The 8,803-nt window shown below is 31.3% G+C and overlaps 1 protein-coding gene across 1 annotated transcript in view; it reads left to right on the top strand.

The window, feature by feature from the left end:
- The window catches only part of LOC145243876 (solute carrier organic anion transporter family member 4A1-like), a 297,463-nt gene that overhangs the window by 126,834 nt on the left and 161,826 nt on the right, over nt 1-8,803 (top strand). The gene's annotated exons all lie outside the window — the stretch shown is intronic.

Below are 8,803 nucleotides of genomic sequence, written 5' to 3'. Positions count from 1 at the left end.
CTAATGAGACATTATCTGAAAGCATTTCGTTCAAACTCTTCGGCTTAACGTTCACAGGGAAAATGAATTGGAACAGATACATTGAGAGCTTTCTGAAGGCTGCTGCAAAGAAGGTGGGCTCTCTCTACTGTGCTAGAAAGTTATTCGCACCTGAGAGTATCCTGTACCTCTACAAGGCCACCATTCGCCCATGTGTGGAGTATTTTTGTCACATTTGGGATGGTGCATCTGCTACTAGTTTCTTACTCCTGCACAGAATGCAAAAGAGAATCGCCAATTTAATAGGTCCCGAACTGTCACCTAGATTTCAACCTCTGTCCCATCGACGAGATGTTGTATCTCTATGCCTGTTTTACAAGTATTTTAATGGGAGATTCTCCGACAAACTACAAACCCTTGTACCCCCTCGACGTAAATAACCCCGACAAACCTGACAAGCAGCAAAATCCCACCTCTACACAGTTGAGATCCCCAAATGCCAGAAAGCCTTCTACTCTAATAGTTTCTTCCCCAGAACTGCTAGATTTTAGAATTCTCTTCTGGGTTTCTGCTTACCCAACTGTACTGACATGCAGAAGTTCAAGTGTGATGTAAACAGACATTTTGCTGCTCAACTCTCTGCATAGTATCCCTGCAATTTATTCCCATATAGTAGCCCCCCTCACATCAAAGTGGCACTGTGGAAGTGAAAATGCAATAATAAAAAAATGAAAGTATTCTTTTAACACACACACACACACACACATATATATATATATATATATATATATATATTAGCATTCCAGCCCGGCGTTGCCCGGGTGTTTGGAGGTGTATGTTGAGAGAAAAAAAACGGTCATTTTTTTTTAACTTTAACCCCTATTATGACCCCTTAACATTTATTGTTTTGGGCTCAGATCAAGTTATTAAGTAAGATGCATGTCCAAGAAATCTATATCTGAAATTTCAGGTGTTTAGACCCCCAAATTGTCCGAGGAGTTTGGTAGAGATCTCAAATGTCAAATCGTTGAACTTTGACCCCTTAACAGCAAAATTTCTGGCGGAAAACGGACCACAAAGACTTTCTCAAATCTCAGTACCCTGTATATCAAATTTCGAGTATGTAGACTGAAAATTGACAGAGTTATTGCGTAGGGAAATATACACAGACACATACACAGACATACACACAGACACGTTCACTTTTATATATATATATACAATTTACTGTATATCTATATATATGCATGAATATAAACGTGTATATATGTATGTACGTTTGTACGTGTATATGTGCTTATGTATATATGTGTTTATATGCATTTATTTACCTTCTTTCCAGGAGATATGACAAAAAAGTTAAGTGTGCGTTACATAAAAGAGTTTGAATCTGAGATAATCAGGTTTTACGTCCGTGTCTTTTATCACTTAACCATCGCCCTATATTTACAGTTACCTTTCTATCTTTCTCCCCCTTACTCTCTCTATCTGTCTCTCTATTTATCTATTTATTTCTCCCTCTCTCTCTATCTCTCTATTTATCTATTTATTTCTCCCTCTCTCTCTCTCTCTATTTATCTATTTATTTCTCCATCTTTCTCTCTCTATTTATCTATTTATTTCTCCCCCTCTCTCTCTCTCTCTCTCTATTTATCTATTTATTTCTCCCTCTCTCTCTCTCTATTTATCTATTTATTTCTCCCTCTCTCTCTCTCTCTATTTATCTATTTATTTCTCCCTCTCTCTCTCTCTCTATATATATATATATGAAAATTTCGCGGGAGTACAAAATTTAATAATGGCTAAATACAGACCAATCAAAATGATGATTAAAAAATCAAAAATGAAAATAAAGGTAAGCTAACCAAATTTCGTTCCTCACTCAACAGAGCGAAATCGAGGAAAATACGATTAAAAAAATAGTCATGAATATGGCGAGGGAGAAAAAAAACGAAAAATAAGTTAAAAAAACTTACATAGAAATCAAATTAAGTCCTAAAAGATTTTCTTTTTGCCCGCAAAGAGAAGGTTTCAAAGACTTAATAAAAAATAGTTTCTAGAATTTTTAGATGAAAGGGTGAGTGCGACTTGTTCAAGATCGTAAACATGTCATCATTGAAATTCGTGGCGCACACATGGTTATTTTATAAGGTGTTCAAAGAACCATACGTATTACTTAGAACATCCGCTGGTGAAAATTTTGCATAATGAATCTTTGATGGTACGTGTTGTTTTAAACGAAAATCCAATCTTTGCTATGTTCGTCAAGCATAGTGCGTGCTGCAACTATATTTCAATAAATAAATAATAGAATTATTAGGGGTGGGGGAGAACATCTTTGCGAATGGACGACAACATAGGTCTAATTGAAAAAACAAAGCGTGGGTTCGATGCAAAATAACACTAGTGTACAGGCAAAAATATTTACTTAGCAAATCGGTTGCTGATATTACCTAGCCAAGGAAGACGAAGGTAAACAGGACATCTATTAGCTACAATTTCTTTAGATTTATAAAAATTGGAAACTTTCATATTAATAGTAGTTTCACCAATTTCTAAGTAATACGTATGGTTCTTCGATTTGCGAGCACCTTATAAATAACCATGCGTGTGCCACGAATTTCAGTGCTGACATGTTTATGATCTTGAATAAATCGCACTCACCCTTTCATCTAAAAATTCTAGAAACTATTTTTATTTAGTCTTTGAAACCTTCTCTTTGCAAGCAAAAAGAACTTAATTTGATTTCTATAGAATTTTTTTCTCAGCTTATTTTTCGTTTTTTTTCTCCCTCGCCATATTCATGACTATTTTTTTTTTATCGTATTTCCTTAGATATAGCTTTGTTGAGCGAGGAACGAAACTTGGTTAGCTAACCTTTATTTTCATTTTTTATTTCTTTAATCATCATGTTAATTGGTCTGTATTTAGCTATATATATATATATATATATATATATATATATATATATATATATATATATATAAATAGATAGATAGATAGATAGATAATGTATATATGTGCGCATATATTCATCACACGTCAAAATATTAGGCTGCCATTAAGAAAAGTTTAAAGTATTATCATAAAAGTGTTACTTCAAAGAAAAAAAAACAAGTTGAGAATCACAATGTTTTTTTTTTATTTCATTTTATTTTTATTTCTTATACCTATTACTAGTCTACATTAGGAACTTTGATTTTCGTATAACCAGATATTTTTTTGGAATAATGATTTGAATATTTGCTTTTAAAAAGTTACTGTTTTCACTTTTAAACATCGTCGGGAAGAGAGAGAGAGATAAAGAAAGAGAGAGAGAGAGAGCGAACATATTATTTATGCAACTACATTTTGAAACAGTTCTTCACTCGTTCTCTCCTAACGTGATCTAACTAAAACTTACATCTGTTATATCGTCACATGGTTCCTTACTTCCGTTCATTGACTTCCGTTCACTCTATTTTCATATAAAAACTGTTACTAAGGTTGTTGGAAAATATGATAATTCTACCTTTGCAGAGAATAGTAGTATCAATCCTCTTCTTTATCTTCATTTATGATCATATTCTAAGATTTATGAACAAATGTATATATATATATATATATATATATATATATATATATATATATATATATATTGATGTTGGCATTTTGTGAATGTTTAACGTAAATGGAGACGTGCTGATATTATTGTGGCTCTTTTGTTAAACCTGCAAAAAGTATTTATCTAAACTAGCAGAGACGCCTGATGTATAAAAGTAAATTACTTAAGTGCATCAGCTATAACCGAAACCAAAACTTATGAAAAAGTCTTGATAGAATTATTTATAAAAAAAACATAAATGATTTGAGTGCCAGTAGCTATAATCGAAACCAAAACGAAAACTTATGAAGAATTCTTGGTTAAATTATTTATTACTAGAAATTGAAGTCCATAACAATTAAACGATTTAGGATGTAAGCATGACACAGAAAATAAATAAATAACACACACACGCTATCATATATATATATATATATATATATATATATATATATATATATATATATATATATATATATATATATATATACTCACATAAAATTAATATACAAAAGTATAAATTTATGCGTAAACTTTAAGTATTTACTTCAAAAGTGTTCAATACGTAGGTAGAGCTAGTTAGTAATTTATAAAATATATATGGCGATTAAGCTACACTGAATATTCCACGTTTCATCCAGTCTAGGCGCATAAGCCTGAAGAATTCTAGAGTGGATGAAACGCGGAATATTCAGTATAGCTTAATACATATATATATATATATTAGTTAGCAAATAATTCAGTTTCACAATATTGTTTTATCACCTGAACCAATATTTTATCATTTGTGTTTAAATTCCTTTTTTTTATAATGAACCCCATTGTCATGAAGTTTCGCTCTATTTCTAAATTGCAAGTGAAATTATAGTGATGTTTTTTTTTTCTTTCTTTCGAAAAGAACATTAAAAAAAATCAATAATTTATATCGAAATTTGTAAAATATTTATCTATACGAATAATGAAATAGATATTGTTTTGTGTTTCCCAATAGTTCAATGTATTATGGACTAAGTTATTGCGGGGAAACATATGAACATCCTCCCGAGGGGGGGGGGGGGCTAACTACAGCAGTTACTCATTCGTTTTGATTAAAAATTGTCGATTTCACCGATTTCGATGACAATAAAAATATGGGAGGGTGGAATATTTGTTAATCCTCATTCTATCCCGGACACCGTCGGATCTCCCTGCTACTATATATATATAAGTGTGGTTCTTGTTCTTTGCTTTTGAAAAAAAACAAAAAAAGCAAAAAAAAAAAAAAAAAAAAAAAACGCTTTTAAAGTTGCGGGGTAAAAATCTATGCAGGTTTTATATTTATTCAGTTGAAAATCGCCCAGCATTAATCATTTTAGTAATGATTGTGTTTTAATCGATAAATCTTCCATGTTACATAGATTTGTTGATAGTTATTTTATTGTTTGACCGGTAGAGGTACAGGCAGTCACCGACAGCTCTGTTCCTACGACACGTCCTAAGTTGATTCAACTAAAAAATAAAGTTATTTTGTGATATTTTAAAAGTTGGATCGCAATAGCATTTAAACTAACGTAGCCAACTTTGATTCTGACAAATTGTTATTTGTTAGTGTCATGCAATGTTATTAGCACTGTACTAACACAGTTCGATACATTGTAATGTAACTCATATTTTTATTGAAGAATAAAAAAGATATCGTCTCCCTTACAATACAGATTTCTTTTTTCTTTTTCTTTTTTTTTTGCATAATTTTAAAAATTAAATTATCTGCATTCCGGACAACGTCAGATAAGTTCAGCGTGTTATACAAAATAAAAAAAATAAATAATAATAATTTACTCATCTACTGTACCAGTATCTCTCACTCTCTTTCTCTTTCTCTCTCTCTCTCTCTCTCTCTCTCTCTGTTCTCCTTCTTTCTTTCTTTTTACTTTCTCTCTCTCTCTCTCTCTCTCTCTCTCTCTCTCTCTCTATATATATATATATATATATATATATATATATATATATATATATATACTTGACTACCTAACCGTGACTCGTTGGGTCAGTATGTAATATTAGCTATGGAATTAATGTATGAGCGTGACATTCGTGATGTAAAGAAAATAGTTTTTCTTTTACATAACAGAAACATTTCTATGAAAGTATATTAAAATGAAAAAAGAATATAGATAGATTTCTATGAGTCGTTCTGTTTATAATTGTTTAGTTTTCAAAAAAAGAACTTACAGCCATTGAATTATAAGTGGTTTGTGATATTTATAGGTAAATGTGCACTGAACAGGTGCAATAATACTTTAAGTTAAATCCAAATTTTGATATATCTTTTAATTTAAACGCGAAAAAAAAACAATTGGGACGCTAAAAATGTACGCAGTAAAACAATACGTTTTATTGTCGCGTTGATTATTTATTTGTAACGCAAATTTTAAAAAAACATATTTTCGGGGTTATTTATTTATGTTGGTAGTGTAGAAGAAAATGTATGAATGTTTTTTAAGAAAGGTTTATTAAAAAAAGGACAATAAATTTTTAAAATTATGAAGGCGGTAGGTAAGTCGCCGTTGTAAAATGCTCTTATCGTTGTCAACGGATTAAAGTAGATTTATTTGTAAGAAAATTGCGTTAAAATAACTTAAACGTAATACGGAAATGAACGATGTAAAAAATGCAGAAAGTATTGGGTTACAACACCCGCTACAAGGTCATTTGAGTTTTATAATTATATAGATGGTGTAAACAAATTAAGCTTAGGTACTTTGGACAATGTCAAAACATTGTTAATTCACTGCCCGCATAGCAGCAACCTTATAGCGCAACGGTTAGAAGCTTCGACTGTCGTTTGGGCGATCGGGTTCGATTCTGAGGTAGTTGCTTGTCTAGCCGCACTAATGAGCTGTGAAACAGCGAAACAGTACTGTGTGTTGATGACTATATATATATATATATATATATATATATATATATATATATATATATATATATATATATATATATATATATATATATATATAGCAAAAGTACACGTCGTTGACTGGGTTCAAAAACAGCCTACAGAAATGGGCTCTGATTTATGAAAGTATGATAGGCTATGAAAAGGAAATTAGTCAACCATATAGGAGCCTATTCGTGATCAGACACACACACACACACACACACACACACACACACACACACACACACACACATCCAGCTTTATATTATAAGATATAAAGTTGAACGTCTGTGTCTGTGTCTGGTAACGAATAGGTTCCTATATGGTTGACTATTAGAGAAAACTGATCGCATATAATGATAGAAGATGTATCGAGACATAAGAATGGGTATGTTTGATCTGGCATAATGATGATTCATTAAAATTGTGGGGTCTCCGTACGCGCCTGATCCACAAAGTATGAAAATAAAAAATTTAAAAATAAAAAAAAAAACGTTTACTAGTGTTTTTGATATAGATGTACATAATAATACTTTGATAAGTATGTTTTAACTTAAATAAAGATGGTATAATAAAATTGCGCGGTCTGCGTTCGCGCCTGGCCTCCATAGAATAGAAATAGGCACAAATTTTGATAAAAACTTTTCATATCTATCTGCGTAAGTATACTTTGATAATTATGTTTCAGTTTGAAGAAATATGGTATAATAAAATTATGGGGTGTTCGTTCGCGCCTGACCTCCATAGAATGGAAATATGTCACAAAGTTTAACAAGGTTTTTTAATATAGATCCACAGAATATTGTGATAAGTGTTTCAATGTGAACAGGTATGATATAATAAATTATGGGGTTTATCTATTTTATTTTTACTTTCATCATATTTTGCTTTGGTTTTGATACCCCAAATTCGAAGCTATCTCTTTACAACACTTTCTTTTCATAACCTAACATACTTTCATAAATCAGAGTCCATTTTCTGTAGGCTGTTTTTGAACCCAGTCAACGACGGGTACTTTTGCTAGTATATATATATATATATATATGTGTGTGTGTGTGTGTGTGTGTGTGTGTGCGCGCGCGCGCGTGTGTGTGTGTGTGTGTGTGTGTTTATGGGCAAATATGTTTATTCAATTATACTTCACCTTTTATTTGTACCAGCCCTCTAATTTATGAAGCTTGATGTAACTACAGAGCAAATACAAATAAATAACAAAAGTCTATATTCCAAATTCCAAAATGCTGACCATCTTACCGTTTATTTCTTTATGCACATTAACATGCACAATTCATGACATGACCTGTTTCGTGGCGCAAAATCATTCATGTAATTATTATGTCGATTCTTGAATTTATTTTGCCCTTAACTCATCAGAAGAAAAAAAAAACTTATCAATTTTAAAAGACAATAAAGGAATATGGGCATGATAGAAAAATCCGAAAATTGGAAGAGAAGTCGCAATTATGCATGGCGTAACAAAATTAAAAAATAATTGCAAATTCTCTTCCAATTTTCGGATTTTTCTATCGTGCCCATATTCCTTTATTTTCTTTTAATGTTGATCTTTTTCTAATAAGCTTCAAAATAGAAAAATGGAAAAAAAGAAGAATTTTACTTCTAATAATTAAAATAAAAAAACTTAGTACACACCATAAAGTCAAGATAAAAAATTATAATTTAAATACATATGCATATAACAAATCATGTTATAACTTATGACGGTGTTAACAAAATGTGTGAGTTCGTTCCCTATGGACTTGAAAACTGGTCGATTTTCATTAAATTTCGCAAGAAGTTGATTTATTTGCCTAATAGTGTTCTTAGGATTTCTACCAGAATGTCTTCGATAAGGATCGATAATCAATAATCAAAATAATCCGATGAAAGAAGGAACAGGCGATTTGGACCAAAGTTAACACCTTACACAGCCTATCATCACAAGTGCATTTGAGAAGTATTACCACACAAGCTGAAAGGCCCAACATATAAAATCAACAGTAGGTTTTTTAATATAACAGTGGCGCTTTCGAAATAAATGTTCTATTTAAAACACAATTGCCCATGGTACTTGACTTTTTCATTTTAAACTTAAATTCAAGCCATTATCACGGCACAAGCAGTAAGGCCAGGCATATAAAATCAACAGTAGATTTATTGATATGACGGGGGTGCGTGTGAAATGAAGAAGTGATGAAGTTTTGATCATAATTGAACCATTATACTTGACTTTTGCATTTTCAACTTTAATTCGATCCATTATGAATAAAATAATTTTATAAAATCAATAGTACGTTCTCTTCAGTGCAATGTAGACTACAATGTAT

This window comes from Euprymna scolopes, chromosome 22 (assembly GCF_053919585.1).
Source record: "Euprymna scolopes isolate OS-2025 chromosome 22, ASM5391958v1, whole genome shotgun sequence".
Lineage (NCBI taxonomy): Eukaryota > Metazoa > Mollusca > Cephalopoda > Sepiida > Sepiolidae > Euprymna > Euprymna scolopes.
The sequence above is the reverse complement of the archived record's forward strand: the minus strand, read 5'-3'. Positions and strand labels throughout refer to the sequence as shown.